General features: G+C 36.0%; 1 non-coding gene across 1 annotated transcript; it reads left to right on the top strand.

The window, feature by feature from the left end:
• Nucleotides 1–2,019: 2,019 nt before the first annotated feature.
• Nucleotides 2,020–2,126, top strand: LOC133807607 (small nucleolar RNA R71). Its single transcript, XR_009879510.1, has one exon. It is a non-coding gene; the product is annotated as a small nucleolar RNA R71 (small nucleolar RNA).
• The last annotated feature ends 21,697 nt before the right edge of the window (nt 2,127–23,823 follow it).

The following is a 23,823-nucleotide window of genomic DNA, read 5'->3' as shown; positions in this document are numbered from 1 at the left end:
ATGGATGGGCTAATTCCTTTAATGTCTCCAATGGTCCAACCTATGGCTTCTTTATGTTTTCTAAGGACATCTAACAATTTACCTTCTTGTTCTTTATCTAAAGCGGATGCTATGATAACAGGTAAGGTTTCAGACTCTCCTAGAAAAGCATATTTTAAATTTTCTGGCAAAGGTTTAAGGTCTAACTTTGGAGACTCAGAAATTGATTGAACATGACCTAAGGGTGAAAAAGGTTCAACTTTGGTTTCATTTAAGGGTATAGGCTCTACCAAAGAATTCACATCATCATTAGAGTCATCAACATGCAAGTTCATACCAAAGTATTTTTCACAAAAATCAAATAAGTCATTTCCATCATTTTCACAAATACTATCTATCATGTTAACTTCATGCACTTCTTCACACTCAACAGATTTAACCACATTAAAAACATTCAATTCAACAGTCATATTTCCAAAAGATAATTTCAAAACACCATTACGACAATTTATGATTGCATTAGATGTAGCTAAGAATGGTCTACCTAAAATGATAGGAATTTGAGCATGCATATTTTCCACAGGTTGAGTATCAAGAACAATGAAGTCAACAGGAAAATAAAATTTATCAACTTTTATCAAAACATCCTCTATAATGCCTCTAGGAATTTTTACAGAACGATCGGCTAATTGAAGAGTTATAGAGGTAGGTTTTAGCTCACCAAGACCAAGTTGCTTATAAACAGAATAAGGCAATAAATTTACACTAGCACCCAAATCAAGTAAAGCTTTGTTAATAAAATGATCACCAATAATGCATGAAATTGTGGGACACCCAGGATCTTTATATTTAACAAGACTCTTATATTGAATAATGGAACTAGCTTGTTCAGTTAAAAACGCCTTTTTAGGAACATTAGTGTTTCTTTTAACAGTACAAAGATCCTTTAAAAATTTAGAGTAGGCAGGAATTTGTTTAATGGCATCTAAGAAAGGGATATTGATACTAACTTGTTTAAAAACTTCTAAGATGTCATTATATTGGCTGCCTTTTTTAATTGGAAGTAATCTTTGTGGGAATGGGGCTTTTGGAATGAAAGGATGGATTGGAGTTTCTTTGTTTGATGAGTCATTGAGATTAGAACTAGGAGGCTGACTCTTTTCTTTTTCTTTTTCATTTTCAACCTCGGGTATGTAATCGGGTTTGACAATTTTCTTTCCAGACCTAAGAGTTGAAATTGATTTGACTTCTCCATTATGACTAGACTTTCCTATCTCATATTGACCTTTTGGATTAGGGATAGGTTGACTAGGGAATGTTCCTTTTTCTCTATCAGCTAAAGCAGTGGCGAGTTGTCCTACTTGTGTCTCGAGTTTGGTAATAGATTGAGATTGATTTTGTAGGATTTGTTGGGTGGATTGCATAAATTGTTGTAAAGTATCTTCTAAGGAAGGTTTTCTTTGTTGCGAATATGGTTGATTTTGTGGGGCATGAGCTTGGTTTTGTGTGTTGTATTGGTGCCCTTGATTCATTTGGGGTTGGTTTTGTCTCCATGAAAAGTTCGGATGGTTTCTCCAATTTGGATTGTAGGTGGACGAAAATGGGCTATCATTTGGTTTCCCATAAGTATGAAGTGCATTGGCCTCCTCAGAAAAGGCTTCTTGGTAGGAAGGGCATGATTGGGCATTATGGCAAGGACTAGAACATATAGAACAAACATCTTTTCTAGGTTGAATTGGAGAGTTTATAGTTTGGCTTATGGCTAAAGCTTCTACTTTTCTCGCTAATTTATCTAAGGATGTTCTTAAGTCTAATTCTTCTTTTACTTCATACCTTCCTCCTCTTTTTGGTGAATTAGTTGACCTAGACCTAGGATCAAAATAATTCCATTGTTGTGAATTGACAGATAAATCTTCAAGGGCGTCCCACGCCTCTTGTCCTTGAAATTTTAAAAATTTTCCAGTATGCATAGATTGAATCATTTGACGATTAGAGGGAGTCAAACCATCATAAAAATATTTTACAAGTCTCCATTTTTCAAAACCATGATGAGGACATTTTAATAATAAATCTTTAAATCTTTCCCAACATTCATAAAACTCTTCATTATCTTTTTGAAAAAACTCGGAGATTTCTCTCCTTAGACTATCAGTTTTAGACATAGGAAAAAATTTCAGTAAGAATTTATTATAAAGTTGATCCCATGTAGTTATAGACCCCGTGGGAAGGGAATTTAACCAGGCTTTTGATTTGTCTTTTAATGAAAAAGGGAACAATCTTAGTTTGACCGACTCATCAGAAAAATTTTGAAATTTAAATGTTGAGCAAATTTCTAAGAAATCTTTGACATGCATGTAAGGATCCTCTCTATCTAACCCATAAAAAGATGGCAATAATTGAATGATTGCGGGTTTAAGCTCAAAATGAGTAGCAGAAGTAGTAGGTAAAACAATGCATGAAGGAGCATTAGATGAAATAGGTGCAAAATATTCAAGCAAAGTTTTTTCAGGCACAACATTTTCATCAACAATATTAGCAATAGGTTCCATGATGCTCAAATTTTTACTAACACTTTCAATTTCAAACAAAGATAAACGTCTTTTTACTAATCGTTTTTTAGAGTTACGTTCCCAATGATGCATACAATTTTTCACAAACAAGGCAACAAGGATAATCTCAAACAAATAATTTTCTGATGTGGAAGATCAGTTAAAACCGCAACCACAGAGCATACTTAGAATTTTTAGAGATTTCACAATAATATAATTCTTATGGTTTACTTGTCCCCAGGCCTATTTGATTCCACTTACTCGCACACTACTAACAACTCCCCGAGGTTAATTAGTAGAGGCGGATGGGAATTTTGGTCAAATTTCCTTTAAGCAAGAATTGCTTATGGTGAAAGGACAAGATTTAGGTTTTTTTTTTTTTTTTCAAGTATTTTTCACAATATTACGCTAAAATATTAAAGAAGACAAAGAAAAATAAGGCAAAAATTAAATAAGACTAAAATTTAAGCAAGAGTAGGGAGGCATAGCATGCCATCAACCATAACAAAATTAAGGTAAAAACTAGGAGGCACAAGTGCCATCAACTTAAACATAAGATAGAGGACTAGGAGGCAAAAATTGCCATCAACTAGCTAGGAGGCAAAATTGCCATCAACTAGTAATTTGCGGAAATTAAATAAAATAAAAATTACAACAATATAAATAAAGAAAATTACAACAAATGTTAGGAGGCACAAGTGCCATCGACTATAAAAATTAAAAGGATAGATAGGAGGCACAAGTGCCGTCAACTAAAAAAAAAACAATAAATATAAATATAAGTATATATTTTTTTTTATGGGTGGTTGAACCGTCCCAAATTTCTTTTTATCTTTTTTTTTTTTTTTTAGATTTTATAGATATATATTTTTTTGTTTTTTTTTTTTAAGTGTAAAAAAAATTAAAATAACTAGTAGAAGAATTCACTAACCTTGAGATAAATTCGTTTCTTTTCTCTTGCAACTCCCCGGCAACGGCGCCAAAAACTTGATGGACCCAAAACGGGTATGTTTAAAAATTTATATATCGCAAGCGCACGAATCGTCCATATAGAATAGTGATCGTAAGCAAGGATGTCGAACCCAAAGGAGTTGTCTAAAATCGAAAATGAAACTATTTTAAATCAAAAGTAATAAATTCTAACCTAGTTCCAAAGATTGATGAGTTTTAATAGTATGAACATAAAATGAAATATTGAAAAATAAAGCTTTTTAAGATAATGAAAATAAACCAATAATGAGTTGAAAATAAGTATTAAAAGAAAAGATTATTAAGATACTAGAATCCACAAAATGTAAGTTTAATAATATTTATTAGTATATTGATTCCCAAGTTTTAGTGATAGTTAAAATAATTTAAACTATCATTTTCCAAAAATATTTATAATTTTAAGCACAATTTTCTTATAAAAAGATAGGATTTTTCTTCACTTTTCAAAATTATAATTTCAAAGCATTTAGTGTAAATCAATCTAATGAAATAGCAAATAAATCAATGAACATTATTTATAAGGCAAAACATAATATTTTTGTTCTAAGCATGGATGTGTACAATTTAATGACACATCTTACACAAAGAATATTATGTTTATGCACTAATGAAGAACAAAGTGTAAAAATGTTCTAACAATCTAAAATACAAGATATTTAAGATGAAAGAAATATATGAAGAAGAAAAATCCATAGACTTTGTTGCATTACAAGGGAAATCAACATACAACATAAATATTACCTAGTTACAAGTTGCTTCATCATGATCTTAATAATCTTATGAAAAAGATTAGAAGCACATAACTAGAATAGAAATTACAAAATAAATGACATACATACTTGCAAAATGCTCTTGAAAAACCCAAATGGAAGAGAGAATGGTAGAGAGAAAATGAGAGAAAAAGATGGTAACCCAAAAAATTAAGCACACCAAAAATGGTCTTGAAAGTCCATATTTATAGCCAAAGTGAGTTTATTAAAATAATCAATTTAAATTAATTAAATTGATTAGATTAATTAAATAAAATAAATATGGTATGTAGAGGTAAATTATAGGGTGTAATGATGATGTTGTGGTGAAAATGTGTAGGAAAAAGGGTAAAAAGTTGGCATTTTTGTCATAGGGGACAAAGGGACAAATTGCATTTTTGTTGGGCTCAATAAGGGAAATGGCAGCAATGTGGTGGTTGGGTGTTGGAGGGGGGGCCACGGGTTGGGCCTAGAGTGGGCCTCACGTGGTTGGGCTTTTGGAGAAACACCATTTTTCTTGTTACTTTCTTTCAAAATTACCATCTTTCCTTTGATTTTCTTGCTTTTCAAGGGCAATAATTTTCCTACACAATAAATTATAAACTAAATTAAAATTAAATATTTTCATTAATAAAATATATCATATAACTCCCATGAAAACATTAATTAAAATTTAATTTACATAACATTTAATTTCAATAAAATCATATTTTTAGCATTCAAACTAACAATACTAATTTTAAATAATTAAACTACAACATATTATAATAACATATCTATAAAAACATATAAAAATCTAGAAAACTACAATAAGACTAATAAATTAAAAATTACATAAAAACTTAATAAGTTAATTAAAAACTCATGAACTAAGCAACAATTAGCATGTAAAACATGGTAAAATAACTCTATTTTGTAGAGTTATCAGTCGTTCACTCACAAATATGCATCACATAACATAATCACAACAGATATTCAACATATACAAAGCTTAAATGCTAGGGCTATGCCCTGCAATTCAATAAATACGGCCACGCCCCATAATACAAACAATAGGGTCACACCTTGCTTTACGGGTACAACAGTTTTCTTACCTGTGTCCCGAGCTATTCGAGCACCACAATCCCGAGCACACTCCTCTAATCCGAGCCTCGTTGAAAACCTAGTCACAACATATTCATAATAACCATCCATCAAGGTCTAATCCATTAAATAACTTCGGAATATAAATCTAGCCTCCGGGACCATGGTTTCTACCAAACTGGGTAGTAGAAACCTTCTCGAGCCTTACATTCGAGTTCCCGAGCTAAAATCCTTCAAACAACCAATATTCCACATTTGAGTCACGGCCCAGCCCCCCTTAAGGGTCGTGGCGCACTCAAGTTAGAGGTGAATACCCCTCTCAGCTGGGGGACACGGGTCGCGGTGCCTATAACTTGCGCCGCAGCGCACCTAGGAAGACAAAGGCCCGTAGCCTCCTCGACAGACACGGGTCGCGGCGCCTGAAGAACAGGGCCGCGGCTTGAGCCTGAAACCCATAAACTTTCCCCTGTTTTCTTTGACCCAAAACTAAGAAAGTTGATCCCAAATCTCAACCAAGTCCAAAACTTATCCCTAAACCATCTTCACGGTAGTAAAACAACAATTATAACTCAGAAACTAACCCAAAACTACCTCAAAACCTCAAACTCCATCCTTGAGCTTAAAGCTCTAGAACACTAACTATGATCACCAAAACTCAGAGATTAGCAAATCAATATCTTACCTCAAACGTGTAGAACGACCTCTAGCTCCCTTGGCTTGATTTCCTACTTTGATCCTACGAATTCAGCAATCCTTCTTTTGGTTTCTGGTTTCCTCTAGAACTCCCAATAGACTAAGTGTAATGCTAAAGAGAGAGAGAGAGAGAGAGAGACAAACGTGTGAGACTTTCTCTCAGCCAAAGTCTATCTATTATTATAGCCAAATGAAACATTTGCCCTCCCCTCTAACTTTGACTCTAACTAACCTCAAGGACAACCTAGACTTTTCCTTATCCTCTTGCAAGAATGCCACATTCCCACTTAATTTCCCATCTATATCAACTATCCTCAAGAGTTACTTATAGTTACCCAAGTTACCAAAGTACCACTAACTACCAATTATTTCCACTTATGACTATCTAGCTAAACTGCTCCTTAGGATCGTCTCGGTTCATGTATCACAAATATATCACCACTCACTCGTGGTACCAATCACAATATACACAAATATTGCATTTATGCCCTCAACAGGCTAAAATTACAAATATGCCCCTAATAACCAAATGGGGCCCACATGCATATTTAATTCACCTAAACATGCGTTTCTAATCACATAATCATCAAATTCACATATTAACATAATTAAATCAATTATTTCCCTCCCAGCACGCAAATCTATGCCCTAAGCCTTATTAGCATATTTGGGACACTACAATAAGGTAATATAAATCTCTATATATATAATATAGAAGAAGAAGAAGAGAAAAATACATCAGATACAACAATACATAATTCAGAATAGTTCTCAGAGGTTTTTGTTAGTCAAAAACTCTCTCTATTTCTTCTTCTTTATTCTAGCCTTTTTTAGACCATAATCCAAGTTCTCATGTGTTGGGAAATACTTGTGATTCCTAAAATACAAACACATGTTCTCTGTACTGCCCCAAATTTCCTAATAAGGTTTAGGACCTTGATTAGGAGGTCGAGAGGGTCATAATTGATTTATTATATTATTAAATGATTATATGCATGTTTATGTGAATTATATTATGATATGATGATAAATGCATGCATATGGGTCCATTTTTAATTATAAGGGCATTTTGGAAATTTGGCCCATTGAGGGCGTGATTGTGTATTTTCATGCATGTGAGTGAATTACAAATAATACCACATTATATGTGGATTTTTTTCGTGCCATTCGGCATGAGACGATCTTTGAATGCAAGTAATCGGCCTGGTCATAACGGGATTAGTTTCGGGGCTCGGGGTGAGTCTCGGGGTAATTTGGTGATTAGAGCATTGCTGGAAATTAAAAGGTAATGGGATATGATTTATTAGCATTTGAGAATATTGGAAGTAACGGGGAATTGGAGGTTGTTAATTATGATTAACGAGATAGGTGGGAAAGGATGATTTTGCCCTTGGTGGATGTTAAGGGTTTTAATTGGGCATGAGGGAATTTTAGTCTTTTGACCCTAAAGGATATATATTAACCATTAAAACTTAGAAGGCTGTAGAAAAAACAGAGCACTCCTTCACCTTCTCCCGTACACCATTTCCTCTCCATTTCTTCTTGGATTTTGAAGCTTATTTTGAGGAACCAAGCCAGAGAATCAAGCTTTGCTAATCTAGGGTTGTGTTCCACCATTGAAGAGGGTTTTAAGCTGAGATTGAGGTGATTTTTTAGCCATTAAAACTCTTGTTCTTGCTCTGTTTTCTCTTTGAGTTTTAGTTGGGTTTTTGGTTTGAAAGTTGAGTTTCAATGGGAGTTTTTGGCAAAGGTTACTTGGGTTATGATGCCTAGGTCATGTGTAGATGGTTTTTGGATTCATTTGGGGGTTTGGATGGAGTTTAGAATCATGTTTTTCAGGTTGGAAATGGAGGATTCGAAGGAGGAATAACCAGGGCCATTTCTGCCTGGTCCTAGCGCTGTAGCGCCCAAAGGGTAACGCTACAACGCTAGCCAGGGAAAAATGCCCCTGGTTGTAGCGCTGGGGCGCTAGGGGCGTAGCGTTACCCTATTTTATTTTATGCATATTTTGGGAATTTTTTAGGGTTTTTGGCTCAGGGTTTCAATTCCTAAGGCTCGGGATTGAATCCACTCACCGTTTGGGTACAATTCGGGGTCCCAGGAGTAAGGTTTAGGTCAAGACCCTTTTAAGTTGATTTTCATTAATGGAGGTTGTGTTTGGTTATGACTAGGTGACCGCTAGGGGATTAAAGGATCGATCGTTCTCAAGGGTCGTTCAATTGTTATTTCTCGCTCGAACCAGAGGTAAGAAAACTGCACCCCGTATGTGATGCATGTGATGCACGAGAAACATGTGGTTAGGGCATGCCATGAATGTTGAATATGAGATTGATCAGAGGTTGAGTCTCTGTGTTTGTGGATGATCCTAATTATGCTAGCAATTGTTAAGTAAGCATGTTGAATGCCCTACATTCGGATATTTGACATATGATATATGTCTGGTAGCATTGCTTGCTTATGCGTGGCACTGACTTACTAGTCAGAATCGGGAATGGTGTCATAAATGACTGTGAAGCTATGACTTACTAGTCAAGTTCAACAGCAGTACTGAGCACTGGTCGGGTGTTATTGATTTAAGAGTTAGGAATGGCATAAGCGTCATGAACACAGAGTCGATAAAAGATTAGATCTAATCGACATCTGCATTGGATGGACATACTAGTCATCTGATCGAGATGGACTTACTAGTCATCTGACCGAGATTGACTTACTAGTCATCTGATCGAGATGGACTTGCTAGTCATCTGACCGAGATTGACTTACTAGTCATCTAGCCGAGATTGACTTACTAGTCATCTAGCCGAGATTGACTTACTAGTCATCTAGCCGAGATTGACTTACTAGTCATCTAACCGAGATAGACTTACTAGTCATCTACCTTAGAGTGAGAGACTTACTAGTCATCTACTCAGAGCGCAGGACTCCACAACATTTATTTGAACTTTTTTGCATGCGTGATTAAGGCTATTATTGCTAGGCATGCACTTTATGATTTGATGACATGTTATTACTGTTCATGAGCATATTGAGTTTTCTTGCTGGGCTTCGGCTCACGGGTGCTATGTGGTGCAGGTAAAGGCAAAAGAAAGTTGTACCATCCTTAAGTTGGAGAGCTTAGGTGACGATGTGTACATATGCGGCTGCTCGACCGCCACGGCCGAGGGTTGAAAGAGGAACTAGGGTTAAACCTATTTTGCCGCTTAGGTCGACTGGTTGTAAATATTTTGTTATGATAAACCTTTAAATTATATTTTTGGGATCCCAATGTATACAGTAAAAATTTTAATGAAACATTATATCTTAACCAAAAAATTTAACCCTAAACCGCTAATCATACTTAGTTACACGATTATGGCCAAATGACTCGATTAGCGAGTTTAGCACTGTTCAAAATGCACACCGTAACGGTCCCTGGAGTTTAGGGCATTACATTCTCTATGTGCACACACACATCTTGAGGTGTAGATAACACTCTGGAAGATCATGGTTTGAGTGCTCAAAGCTTTGGAAAGAAAGATCGATAAAAATACGAAAAGAATCAAGGACACTTGATAGGCTTCAAGAGGTAAAAGTTTATGTTCTTGATTTTTTTTGTGTTTATATATTATATATATAAATATATTGTATATTTATACATATATATATATATTTGTTGCATGATTAATAGTATTGTATGATAATTTTCTGGATTGTTTTCTTGGTCATATAAATTGCTTATATGATTATTGAAAAAATTTGTATGTTGTTGTTCTGTTGTTTCATAATAAGAATAAAACTACAACGGGCCCACCACACACCATTTTTCGCTGCATGCTCTGGTTGGTTTTCAACCAATTGGTACCAGAGCAGGTCATTAATCTATACATATTATTTATTGTTGTGTGTGATCATATGCATTTTTATATTATATATGATATATGTTTGAATGGATGGATGTTTGTTTTCATGATGATAGATTCTTAAGGGTTGTTTATTATGGTGCTTTTGGGTTTAGGAATTGTTCTTAAAATTTCTAGTGGAAATGTGTAAGCCATTTTGGGGCATAGGATTTTTGTAATTTTTGTGTAAAAATTATGGGTTATAAAATTATGTCCTGAGCCAGAGCCCGAGCCCAAGCTGATGCCTGCGCTCCAGCCGCACACCCAACCAGACATGCCCCTGCGCCCATGCAGTCGCGCCCGTGCGCCCAGGCAGTCGCGCCTATGCGCCCCGTCACCTCCCTGCACCCCTGTCGCAGCCCTTGCGCGTGCCTCTCTGCTGCCCAGCGACTATGCCTCTTGCGCACCTCAGTCGCAGACTACCCCACTCCCACACACCTGACCACCGCCCCTTGGTACAACACCTAATGTGTTGTTACCATAAAAATATTTTCAATTATTCATTTAATTAAAAATCAGAAATTGAATTAAAATGGTTTTAATTTGGTAATTTCTTTAATTGATATAATGGTGATTATTTACCCATATTAAAAATGTTTTAATTGTTATCTTCCATAATTAGAATATTTTTAATTAAAATATCCAAAATTAAAATTATCTTGAATTTTAATTTATTAAAATTAAATTATTTAAATTTATCTTTTCAATTAAATCACCCAAATTCAAATTGGGCCTTAGAAACTTTTGGGTGTTAAAACCCAAAGTTTAATTATTTTAAAAGTTTGTTTAAAATAATTAAAAAGTTGTATAATTCAAAATGGATATGGAAAAAGGGGTGGCATTGGCTCAAAAGACTACATCTCAATGTTGAAGATCAAAGTGCTCTTCATCAAGCCTTAGTTACTCTAGGTTACATTTTTTCATGTATATTTTTGCAAGTGTTGTAATTTTTTCTAGAAATACCCAAATCTTACCATACCTACTTTTATTTTATTTATTTATTATAAATGTTTGGATGTGATTAAAATGTTTAATATTTTGTCATGCATTATAACATGTCATTCATATACTCACACAGTATGCAACTAGTTTGCATTACATTCGTGTAGAAACATGTTATTAGGAACATCCTATATTATTTGTTATATGTTTATATGTGATAATTTAAATAATAATAAATTTATTCTTAATTAGTTAAGATGATAAATCAAAATTAAAGATGTTTAATTTATTGTTTTAATGAAAATATTTTATTAAAATAAAAATTGCATTCTCTTAATTAAAGCAAAATTAGAATTAGAATTAGAATTAAGGGTACAATTTTAATTTTTTGCTTAAATGGATTTGTAATTAATATAATATCATTTGGTAAAAATAATTAAATTTATTTTTACAACTAAATTAAAAAAAATATTGATTTTGTGGAAAACATCCTTTTCCAAAATAGTGAGTGGGAGAGTGAGTTATGGCAATAAGTCTCATGGTCTCCATTATTGGTTTAACACTGAGAGGCATAGGAAGGGCCTCGTGTCGCCTCCGTTTGCGGCCTCCCTAAGGAAAGGCTTCTGAATATGCTTATTTTATCTCAATGCTGACTTCTCTTATGAGAATATAATTAGTGATGTATTTCAAGTTTGACTGACCCTAAGGCACACTCTTGAGTTAAGTCACTAATTGAAAATAATGGGTTACACTCCAAAGGTGTATCTAGGCTTTCGAGCACGACTAGTGCATCTTGACCAAACTAGCAGTAGTTCATAAGTCAAAAGAGAAAAATGTGTTTTTAAGTTTTCACTTATGAAATTGAGATTTGTCTCAAAATTAATTTGGGGTTAGTCTGACCTACCTTAAGGCGGTCCATTAACTTTTCAAATTAATTTATCGTGGATTAGTATATTTTTTATTTGTTTTCATATGTTGTATTCATGCATCATATTTACTTTTCTAAATAAAATCTTATATTTATTATATGTTTTAATTCATTATATTTTATTTATTTATTTCCAGCAGCAATGGTTAATCCTCTTAATCCTGTTCTTCTACTTGAAAACTTGAGAAATCAAACCTACCTCATTGACAAACTCTTGGAAAGGATTCCATTTAATCTTAACCACATGAGAAGTTGGTACGATGGGATTGACATTGTCTTCAGAACACAAAACTTGTATGGAGCAATCTATGTTCTACCACCAAAGGAACCAAGTTTTTCATCTAGCTTTGATGAACATGAAAAATATGGTGAATGGATGAGATCGAATCACCTGGCACGTCAATGCATGTTATCGACCGTGCATGGCGACATTAAAGAAAGATATATGGTTATTGAAATTGCATACGAGATGCAGGCCATGATAAAGGATGATGCTATAGCACATGCTGAATTTATGAAATACGGGGTAAATTCGATTTACTCAAAAACTCTTCATTAATATTTTTTGAATGCTTGATTCAAAATTATGCCACTAATAATATTTTTCATATGTTCTTGTTTTCAGGGATGCAGAAATATTTTGGGAAAAAGAGTAGTTGCATTGAAACCAAAGCAAAGATGATGAAGACAATTGAATAAAAAAAAGATTAGTTTAGAATTTTATTTTTTTTAGTTTAAAACAATTTAAATTTTTTCATTTTGAAATAGTTGATTTTCATTATGAAAGAAATTAATAAGTTCTTTTTCTAGAAACTATGTTTTTTAGATTCCTCTATTTGATGAATGAACAAGTTTAGTATTTCTTTTTAATAATAAATTCAGTTGTTATTTTTTTTTTAAATATACTTGTTCCACCTATTTCATCAATGAGTATAAATGATGATTATGAATTATTCATTATTGTGCAAATCATAGATTTATAAGACATTTTATTCCAGCCCCAATTAAGTGAAACTTATATGTCAATTATTTTTTATTGGTTTGTAATTAATTAGACACATAAAACAAAACCATTCAATGGTTATCTCCCTATTTATATAGTCTGTTAATTAAAGTTAAACCAAAAGATATTTTCTCTAATAAAGGCTCAAAAATCACATAATCGTTTAGCTAATACATAGAGATGTATGTTGACCATTTTAATGTTCAAAGCTAAAGGAGATAATAAATAGTAAGTCAATATTGATTGACATTTATTTTAGATATGTTTAACTTTGATCAAATGCAAAGAAAATTTGTAACGCCCTGGATAGCCAAGACCGCTACACTGTGTACTTATAAAGGTGCAGGACTTGCTAATCAAGTCATATAATTAAAAACGTGTCACTAACCATGAATGTGCTAGGATTAAAAAGGGTTTTGGTCTCAAAAGATACGTTTTATATAATTAAACAGTTTTACACTTGGGATCCCAAAAAGAAACAGTGTTTAAAAGTTGGTTTACAGAATCTCCAAAATACAGACAGCCATCAACCATTCTAAGGCAAAATAGACATTTCTGGTTCCCCTGTTCTTGTCTTCCCCTCAACTGTGGCGGCTGAGCAACTGGTCATGTACATTCAGCTCACAGAGCTCTCCAAGTCAGGGTTGATCAGGTTTGCCCTTGCCTTTACCTGCACCACGTAGCACCCGTGAGCCAAGGCCCAACAAGAAAACATAATATACATCACAAACAACAATAGCAAATAATTAATCCATTAAGCATGATCAAACACTTAACACTCATATTAACCACATAACATGTACTCAGAATCAAAGATGCAATTAAACGTTAATAACAATCAAGTTACACGATTATCAGAGCCGAAAACTTAGGCCGCACCCTCTGTTTACCCCACTGACTCCGGCCCGCTTAAACCAAGATCAGTGCGTAATAAGCTATCCTCGGCTACCAGTGGCCGAGCCGCGCCCTGTGCGCTAGTGTAACCTTGGCACTCTTAGGCCGTTGGTTTACTGTTTACATGGCATAATACCATCCTTCTAAAGCATACATATTAGGGAACCCTTACTCCCATTACAATTACACAACCGGGTGCAGTTTTCTTACCTTTAATTTCGACATTCGTTGTCTACAAGCGACATCTCTCGAGCACGTTCCAGTTCCCGAGCCCTAGCTCAACACCTAGTCACAACCAAGGTAATGGATTCCATTAATATTAAAATAAAGGTTTCCGGGTATAATGCTAGCTTCCGGGACATCGAATTCCACCAAACACAATGACGAAATTGATCCCGAGCACCCTAGGTTAGGTTCCCGCACTTAAAATCCTCAAAAGATCAAAAATGCACCCAAGGGCTGCGGCCCCTGAACCCTAGCCGCGACCCGTCCCTAAAACAGAACCCAAGCCCCTCAGTAGGCAGACACGAACCGCGGCCCTGCCCTGTGGCGCCGCGGCGCTCCCCTTTGGCCGAGCCTCCCTGGCTTCTTTGCTTCATAGGGCCGCAGCGCTCTAGTACAGATCTGCGGCCCAACCCTTCGTGCCCAGAAAATCCACCATTTCTAACATCCTAACCTTATTCAAAACCACCCCAAAGCACCCTAATACCAAAACCCATTAATCACAAGACTTTTAACATGATTCTAACAGCATAATCCAACAAAAATCCAGCTTAAAAACCTATCAAAATCCCATTTTGATTCCTAGAACCCAACAGCTCAAAAACACAAAAAACAGTCATGCAAACTCAGATTTTAACCTCCAAATTATGAATTGAAGCTTACCTTCTTTGTTGAACCACTTCCTTAACATATTCCTGAGCTAAAATCCAAACTTCTCAGCTTTAATTCAATCCTTAATATCAAAACCAGAAACACTTTTAATACCCAGTCAAGACTTAAAGTTCTAATGTTCAAGAGTGAGATTTAATCCTAACCTTGATCCTGGTTGAGTGTCTCGTAGTCAGAACTAGACTAATCCTTCATAAATTCAGCTCAAACACAGAATTCCCAGTTGAGTTTTCCTTAATTTTCTGTAGTTTCCTTAAGAGAGAAAAGAGAGAGAAGAAGAGAAGGAGAAGATATGTTAAAGGGTCAGTTGTGTCTTTTGTTCTACTGCTTTCCCGTAACTTAGTCTAACCTTAGCCAGTTAAGTCAATCCCAAGGCTCGGTGTACTGGAAACTTCCTCGAGGGCAAAACGGTAAAATTCCCCAATATTCCCGCCTAAGCCTCCTAACCTCAAATATATCTCCATATATTTATTTCCATAACCCGATAGTCTAAATAACTACCTGATACCTAAAATACCCCTGACTTACCCAAAGTCAAATATTAAGCCTCGTTGTGACTTTCCCGCTATCTAGCTCCCTAGGATCGCCTCAAATCACTCGCTGCAGACTTACCCACATATAACATTTAACCTCAATTACATTCATATAATCATTCAAACATGCTTATCATATAATCATGCATTAAATCAATAAACTTACACATAGACCAATTATGCCCTCCCGGCACACTAGTCAGGCCCCTTAAGCCAAAACAGTAATTCTGGGTCGTTACAAAATTTCTAGAAATTTTTCATGCAACATTCAAAGTAAAGTCACTTAGAGACTTGTTTGATCTGATCAAAAGAAAGTCTAAACTTGAATTTGGAATTCAAGTAGTTTGCATGTGAATTTGGAATTCAAACTCAACTCACATACAACTAGAATGCTAAGCATGATTAGTATTTTGGAAATGGAATATAATCATATTAGATAAGATTAAATAGATAATGAGCAGTCATTATTGTCTTTATTATTTCTATAATTTTAACACATGTTATACTCTGTACATGTTTGAATGTACAACATCAAAGACTTAGAAGTTGGGATTCACAAGTGGTTGTGTGAATTAAAAATTGAAATTTTTCCATGAAGTCATTTAGTGAAACAATTTAATAATCATAAAAGATTACAAAAGAGTTTGTATCTCTTTAAATGCTACTTTAATGAAGCATGATTATTATAATCACTATATTTTTTAGTTAAGTTGTACTAGAAATAATGACTGCAAGTCAAGTAAGCGAGTTACTGATAATTAACAATGATAAAACCAAAGAATATCAAAAATTTTGTAAAGTATTTTTGTAGTGGGAGCGTTAGTTAGTAACTACTCCATTACAAATGTAAATATAGTTAAATTGTGTGTAGCACAATCTAATTATACTTCATTCACATACTAGTATATGAAATGAACAGCTTTTACAGAAAACAATGGTTGAAACACCAGGAATCAAGAAATGGAATTTGGAATTCTATGACATCTGGATTCTTGAACATCCAACTAAAGTTCATTAAACTTCAGTTTGAAATAGGATATTCAAGATGAAAAGGAGAACAGAGGAAAGTACAGCCTTTTCTAAGTTAGGTTAATAGCCAAAGGCTATGAACAGAAAGAAGAATTTATTGCTTGAATAAATGTCTTTTACTGCAACCAAACTTGAATCCGTTTACAGGCTCTTATCCACTGCTTTATGCATGGATTATGAGATTAATATAAATGGATGTCTAAGTAGTCTTTACTAGAATGGTTGACATGAAAAAATTATTTGAAGATCTCGACCAGAAAAAGATTATGTTGTGATTCTTATTCTTGATATTGACAAAAGTTCTAATCATTAGGAATGATGTCGAGAAATCGTCAATAGAAAAGAAATAGTTAGCTGAACATTTCTAAATATTGGATTTAGAAAAGCCAAGAATGTTATGTACATTCAATTCTATAGATATTAAAAGAACAATCCTTAGGCGTTGTCTCAAGCGACTTATATTGATAAGAAGCTTAAAATACTTTAGTTTACAAAATCCAAGAAAGGCTTTTTTCCTTCCCGGTAAGGAGGATGTATTATCTAAAATAATAAATGTCCATTTATTCTTTTACTAGAAAAGAGGATATGAGACAACATTTCTACAACTTAGTGATAGACTGTTTAATGTATCGAATATCATATTTTTGAATTGACATTTGCTAAATAGTGGGAATAGTCAGCAGTTGTCAATCCATTATGGATTGAGTCATTGAATGATTATAAGGACTTAGTTTCGAGTATCTTAAATATAATAGAGATTATATGTACGTACATTTAGGCAGAGACCTAAAATTCCAATGGATGATCTGATATTAAATCTTCAAAGATGGATATCAAAATCATATTCCATAACTGTGGTGGAAACACATTAATCTAGAAATGTGTTAGACATTTCAAATTTATATGTTTCACCACAAAAGCCAATATATAGCAGCTATGAGCAGTTAAATAGGCTATTTGATTTAGTTAAGTTCTTTGACAATCTGGAAAGGCTTTCAGACTAGAATAAAGAGCTAGTATCTCATTGCGAAAGCAATGGAGATACAACTATTCTAGAAGAACTAGAAATCATGAGAGGGTAAAGCACATGAAAAGAAGTATCATTTTACATAATTGATGTAATAATCTTGAAGATAATTTCAAAATAATTTCTTACAAAACTGTTACAAAGACTTTGTTAGACAAAATCGATCAAGAGAATATGATTGACATATTAAAAAGAGATGCCTCAATTTGCTTTAAGGCAAGTGGGAGATTGTTGGGAATAGTGCCCTTAAAGCAATTGTAGTTGACAAATGTTTTAAATGAAATAAATAATTAAATTGAATTATTAAATATGTAGACTATGTTTGATATTATATGATAATATTAAGTGAATATCAAAAAATTCTAAAGTTTATCTATGTGGTCTTAATCTCATATTGGAATGGGAGGATAGAGACTAAGATAATAAACTTAAATAGTTCACAGTAAAATAAAGTTATGAAATCTTTAGATTAATTACTGCTAGTACAGTCCACTAGTATTATAAATACATGTGACCTAGATCCGGGTTACTAGTGTAGTAGGACACTTTAGTGGAGGTACTTTGCATGCTGAGAGTATATAGAATTGGACCAGATATGATTTGTTAATACGTGTTTAAACACTGTTTCATAGTATTAATCAAACACATCAAACGATGATCATATAAATGATGATCTTAATCCAGGTACGCTAGGCCAGCTCCAAGCCCAATGATCAGGTCCGATCCAATCTCAAGGCCATGCCCTAGGATATGGGACTAATAAGGCACCCCGGGGTCCATTGCTCTATTCTCTATATAACTAGCCTTGGAGCTGACCCAGTGTACCTGGCGATGAATTTTCCACGACCATCAGGTCGAACAAGCTTATGATTAGATCTAACCAAAACGACCAGTGCTCAGCGCGCTATTTCCACCCTTGAGTCATAAGTCAATGCTTCTCGACCAGCGCTCAGGGCGAATGTCGTCCTTGACTCATAAGTTAATGCTTTTCTCAATTATATAATGCTAACAGGCATTTATCATATAATAAATATCCAGATACAAAGCATTCAGCACTTAATCAATCATTCACAAGCATAATCATAATCATGCACAATTACAGGGGCCCACGCCCAATCAAGATTATATTCAACATTCGGAACAAGCCTTAATCATGAACATCACGTATTGGGTGCAGTTTTCTTAACTCAGGTCTGAGTGCAAAGTAAAATAAGAATGACTCTCGAGCACAAGTGATAACCTAGTCACAACCAAGTATAGAATCCCGTCAAAAATGAGTAAATAAAGGCTTCCGGACTAAGTCCTAGCCTCTGGGATATCGAATCCTACTAAACTGAGTAGTAAGATTGATCCCGAGCCCTTAGGCTTGAGTTATCGCACTTAAAACCTTTCCAAGGCCCAAAATCCCTTAACCACTGCGGTCCCTAAGCATTTGAGCCGCGACCCACCCAAGTCAGAGGCTTTGCCTCTCCTTTTATAGAACACGCGCCGCGGCATAGCCTAACAGGCGTTGCGGCATGACCTCGCATCAGGAAACCGCCCCTTACCTCTGGGTTCAAGAGCAATATGGCGTCCCAAGAACAGGGTCGCAGCGCGTCCCAAGAACCCATGATTCTCAACTTCAAATCCTCTAAAAACTCACCCAAATCTGTACCAAACCTACCATTCAATCTCACAACATCCCTAGGATGTCCCAGGCAACAAAACCTACCTTTCCTTCGGATTAAAACTCATCAAAATCATAAAATCCAATCCAAGCTTAAGGAAACAAAAATAAAAAACTTAAAACTTAGATTACCTCTGAGTATGTTGTTTTCCAGCCAAATTCCTCAGGTTGTTAAGCTTCCAATCTTTCCTAGAATCGTTATGACTCTAACCTTGCTTGAATCTGATCCTTAAAACTCGAGTTTCCTTCCAAAATGCTATCGAGCGTCAAAAAGGAGAACGGGAAAGAGAGAGTGTTTGAACGTGTTTCTATTTTTGTTAGGTTACTTCAAGCTTAAGTAACCTTAAGTAAATTCCCAAGGCTCGGGGTACCCCAAAAACATCCCCGAGGGCAAAATAATCAAAATCCCAAGAATTCCTTCCTGATCTCACTAACTCCCAATATATCCTCAATTATTCATTCTCATTACCCAATATCCTGGTAATGTACTAAATACCCAAATACCCATTGACTCCCCCGAGTCAAGTATTGGTCCCGTTGTGACTTTCCTACTAACTTGCTCCCTAGGATCGCCTCGTGTTGGGTAACCCAAATATATCCACATAATAATGTGGCCTCACACATATATCATATTTATGCAAATATACCCATAATGGGCCAAATTACGAAAATTGTCCTTCTGATAAAAAACAGACCCATATGCATATTTAATACACCTAAACATGCATATCTAGTCATATTATACTATAACTCACATAATCATATAATGATACACATAATTACCATATAAACACATAATTTTCCATAAATTGACATCCTAGCCCCCTAATCAAGGTCCTAAGCCTTATTAGGTCATTTTGAACGTTACAATTACCAAATATGCCTTATAGCAAATTACTATTTTATTCTAAATATTTTAATATTATGGTATATGTGTATTAGTTTTGTTTAATTAGTTTTTATTTTAAAGTTATTTTTATTATTATTTTTTCGTTTTTATGGGTTGTTGAATAATATAACATACCACAAAATACATATACTTAGTTGAAAAATAATATACCAATAAAACTTACAAAACTATTACTCAAAAAAGTATATACTATGCTAACAAAATTATATATGTTGACTCTCGATTTGGCCAACGACACGGAGTCAAATGTACGAAAAAGTATAAAGCAAGAATGAGAAAAATTAACTAACGGGAAGGAAGAAAACACCAAGGAATTATAGTGGTTCGGCCCCAAAGAATGGTAATGACCTACGTCCACTTAGTGATATTGTTATTATTGAATCTCAAAGTCGTGATCAAAGAACTAGGGTTCTTGAGTTTCACAAACCTTGAATGTATTACAATCAGACGATGTACAATTCACTATAGCTCTCTTTTCTCTCAATATTTAGCAAAAAGATTCAAGAATAAAAAGCTCCAAAACTCCCCTCCTTGAGCTATTTCATGCATATTTATAGGCTCAAGGAGGGTTACACATGGCAACATCCCCTATCTTTCCTTAATAATCGCATAGCAGGATAATAATGAAGAAATATTTCATGCAGTTATTATAAGATTACAGCTTAAGAAGGAAATAAATTAGGTTATATGACCATCCTGGTCGTATCAAAAATTAACCTTGACGATGCGGTGTGCTTCTGGTAGATAGTCGAGCAGTACTTTCGTCACATGTCAACCACGTGTGAGAAATTCTAGCCACGTCATCAGCAACCGTTTTTTGGGTAAACATTTGCCCCCCAAGTTTATTTATTGCGACCAGCAATAGGTAAACTTAGGAAACCGACTCTTCGAATACCCCATAAAATCTGTCAGAACAGCTCATGCTTTCTCGAAAAAGGTGACCAATCAAGTCTTTTTCGGTTTCCCAAGAATGTGTCCGACGACCATTTCACTTCCACATGCTTAGAAAAAGTAACTCATGATTACCTCTTTTAACGTGTCGCAGTCACTATATATAATACCCCAAATCCATTTTTTACTTTTTACTTTTCATTCGCCATTTTCTCATCAAGAACTCCTAAGAACCTTGATTTTCAGAGACCAGAAAACTTGAAGAGCTTCCATCGCTGTTCTAAGGATCCTCCGCTCGGACGCTCAAAGCTGTTTCGTTTCAAACCCCTCTTTTCATCCAAGTAAGTTTTACAAACCCCTTAGATGTTTGAGATGCCATGCAAAACTATTTTTTGTGTATTCAAATCTGTGTTCCTGACTATTCTTAGCCGAAACTGTTTTGGGGTAGTGGGTATGTTGATCGATGTTTGATAGGATAGTGAAATAACATTCCGTAGGAGTTAGGAGCCAGTTTGGTAGTCGAGATTTTAGATTTAGGGCATAAAATCGAAGTAAAAATTCAATTTTTAAGATAGTTGAAAAACTGGGTTTTTCCCGCCACTTCGGAGTCGAAAAAGCTTTTTCCTGGAAAAAAACTTTTTACTTCCGCTTTTCAATCTATTTTTCGAACTGCTCGTAAAGAACTTAGTGTTTTTGTTTGACTGCTGCTGGCCATATAAAAACTTAACTTTTATACGCGAGCAACATTATTCCAACTCTCAACATGAGCTTTTAAGCTTTTTGTCTTACCTCCCCCTTTCTCTGCTCGCAGCTTTTCATGCAAGATCCGTGGGGAGGTGAAAGACCCATCGACAACGACTTACTAGTTCAATTTCTTGAGGACGAGGAGCAACCGTTGTTGCTAATACCTAAAATTCCTTTTTCTCATGCCACTTCAAACACTCCATCGACCCTCGTCCAAAATATGGGTCGAGCAAAAACTAAAGCTCAGAAAAAGAAAACTCCCAATCCTTCAAATCAGCCTGCTCCTCGGGCTAAAATTCCCTCAACCAGTGGTCAAGAAGAAAATATTCCTGACCCAAACATCCAAACTCATGCTCCCCCCCGAAATTCTATTCAACCAGATGTTGAATGGTATGTTGTACCTAAAAGCCGGGTGACGACCAGGATGATCACCAACTATATCAGAAAGTATGGACTCTCGGGGGTGACACTGGTCCGACCCACTCAAGACCAACGGGCGAACCTGCCCAGAGGCGCTTTCAGCGCCTGGTCGAGGTACCATATTGAGGCAGGGGCTACCTTACCTCTTCATCCTTTTTTCCAAGGGATGGCCAACTACTTCGGGGTCGCCCCTTTCCAAATAACTCGCAATGGATATAGAATGCTTGCAGCACTCTATATCCTCTATAGCCACAAAAAATGGCATGTGCCTTCACCACATGAGGTTAATTATCTGTTCGACCTCAAGTCTAACCCCAACCAAGAAAGCACGGGGTTTTTTCACTTTTTTCATCAGGAAACGTGGCGCACTTTCATGTCTGACACCACTCACATATCGAACGTGGGGAGGTACTATCAGGAGTATTTCCATACGACTGATATGGTCGCGAACAACCTGGCCTTCACTCAAGGAGGTAACGTCTTTGTACAACTGATCGTTAATCTTTCTTTAATTTTTTCTCTACACTTTCTTAGATTTTTAGTGCCTTTCTGGCCCATGGTTGCGACCAGACCCCACTCTAGACATGGAGTTAAGATCAACCCTTTTGGCTAGTATGACTGATGTGGAGAAAAGCGTCAAGCATCTGGTCACAGAGACTAACCTTAGGTTGGTCAGCCTTTTGGCCCTTCATCAGGATATGAGGGAGTCAACAGCGAGGAGTGTTACTGGCGGAGAGGTTCTTGAGCAGCACCCATACGTGGAACAACCCCTTCCAAGGAGGTCCACTAGAGCAACAATCAGGGAACCTTCCAGCACTCCGCGGGCTGCTGCTCCCCCCGCCCCAAAGGGAAAAGGAAAAAAGTAGGCCACTGAACCCCCTGCTCCCATCGACAAATCTTCAGATGAGAATGGTACAGATCTTTCGCTCTTAGATAGTTTGCCAATTCCCTGTGACTTATTTGACGGGGACGCCAACTTTAAGTATACTCCAAACTTAAGTTCAGATTTCTTCCAGGCAGTAAGTAGTTCAGTAAGTAATGTAGCGACCAGTAGTTGTTGCGCGGGTACTTTACTTATAATCTATTTACTTTCATTTTTAGCTCCGTCTATGTATCTTGTCTCACTGCTCGTGTTGTTTCCTTTTGTGCAAATAGGTCATCTGAAGACGTGTTCGAGCATTACAAGGTTGTCGCTGCATCTTAAGGCAAGAAAAAGGACAGCAAGAGGACTCGAGGGGAGAGCAGTAAAACCGCTTCAAAGAAGGCCCAAACCAAGGACCCTCTAGCCACTATCCCTTTGAAGGAGAACACACCACCTCCATCGCCACTCGAGCAGCCAGCCTCAACTCCTCATGTCGACCAGCATTCCACTCCTCCAACACCCGTTGACCAGCACCCTACTCCTCAAGTCCCTACCAGCCAAACACAGCACACTCAGCCCGAAGGCTCCCTGTCCAGCATCATGGTCAGCTCAGCCATGGAGAGGATATACAAGCTCTCTAAGCACAAACGCAGTCAAGAGGCCATTACCGAAACCATTTCCATGGAGGTTAACCAAATACTCAACCAAGGGCTGAATGAGATAGTTAGCGTAAGTTACCTCCTGATGCTGAATAATTTATTTTTGATTTTCTGCCATCGCCTTACCCTTTTTCATCTAATTGCAGGGATTACTGACCATGACCACTGGCTGGCACCGTGCGGGGGCAATGGTGTCCCAGGCCAAAAATTTTGACACCAGGCTTGCTGAGGCGAAGAAAGCGCTTGAAGGGAAAAACACTGAGTTGCTCGAGAAGAACAATGAGCTAACTAAGCAGAACAGCGAGTTACTTGAGAAGAGTACGGAGCTGTCTAAGCAGAAAGAGGAACTGCTCGAGCAAAAAGCCACTCTGACCGAGGAGCTGTTGGAGGTTCGAGACGCCCTGAAGAAATCCAATGAAGATAGAGAAAAATTCAGGGAAAGCGCCAAACTCAACTACCAACAATCCGTACAGCTCCAGCTTGATTTGATTGCGAGCAGGCAG

The sequence above is a fragment of the Humulus lupulus genome, chromosome X (genome assembly GCF_963169125.1).
Source record: "Humulus lupulus chromosome X, drHumLupu1.1, whole genome shotgun sequence".
NCBI classification, from domain to species: Eukaryota; Viridiplantae; Streptophyta; class Magnoliopsida; order Rosales; family Cannabaceae; genus Humulus; species Humulus lupulus.
Note: the sequence above shows the minus strand (reverse complement) of the source record. Positions and strands in the feature narration are given on the sequence as shown.